Source organism: Arachis ipaensis, chromosome B01 (assembly GCF_000816755.2).
Source record: "Arachis ipaensis cultivar K30076 chromosome B01, Araip1.1, whole genome shotgun sequence".
Taxonomy (NCBI): Eukaryota; Viridiplantae; Streptophyta; class Magnoliopsida; order Fabales; family Fabaceae; genus Arachis; species Arachis ipaensis.
The window spans coordinates 34,988,319-34,989,314 of NC_029785.2; positions in this window are offsets into that span (position 1 = coordinate 34,988,319).

Sequence of the window (996 nt, forward strand, 5' to 3'; positions counted from 1 at the left end):
TATAAAAGTTTATAAAATAAAAAAAAGAAAAAAAAAGAAAGAAAACGGGTTAAAGGGGGAAGGGATCACGCAGGGGGGAGGGGAGAAGAAAGGGGAAGGGAAGGTGGGGAGATGGGAATCACGCGAGGGGGGAAGGGAGGCTGCCGTTGTCGTACTGGGCTCATCGTCGCCGTTGAGTTGCATCGTCATCGCCGTTTTGAGCTGCTTCGTCATCACTAGATCCGCCACCGTTGCTGACAGCGAAGAGAGAGAGGGATGCGCGAGCTAAAGGTAGAAGAGGAGTGTCTCCGCCATCGCACCAGCGGCCACCACTACCGTCCGTTGAACCCAATGCCGTCGCTGAAGCTCCTCTGCTGCTTCGCGTCCTCGCTGCTGGATCTCGCCACTACTCCTCTTCCTTGCTAGTTCGCCGCTGCTCCTCGCATGTCACCACTGCTCCTCATCGCTCACTGTTGCTCCTCGCCGCTGGGTTCCAATTCTATTTCAGATTAAGTTGATTATTCTGCTTCTGTTTCTGATTATTCGGCTTCTGTTCTAATTTTGATTTTATTAATCACACTGTTGTTGATTTTGATTCCATCTGGGTATTGATTCCATTATTTTTCTATTTTTGTTTTGCTTCTTATTCTATTCCATTATTCTGCTTCTCTGTTTTATTTTTTGATATCTTTTAGTTGAAATTTTGTTGCTATCATTGAAATTATGTTGCTGTTGTGTTCTTCTATTTTTTTGTTTTGAGTTTTGATATTCGTTAGTTGAAATTTTGTTGCTGTTGTTAAAATTAGGGTTAAGTTTGATTTTGGTTCCCAATATAGAGGTCGAAAATCGGAATCGTCCCTAACTTTTTTTGCTACAAAATGGTCCCCAAAGTTTTAGTTTGTTTTAAAATCGTCCTTTTTACCAATTTTATTTTTTATTACCAAATTACCCCTCATTAAAAAAATTATAACTTAAAATAAAATAAATATAAAATAAATAAAAAAAGGAGAAAAGAAA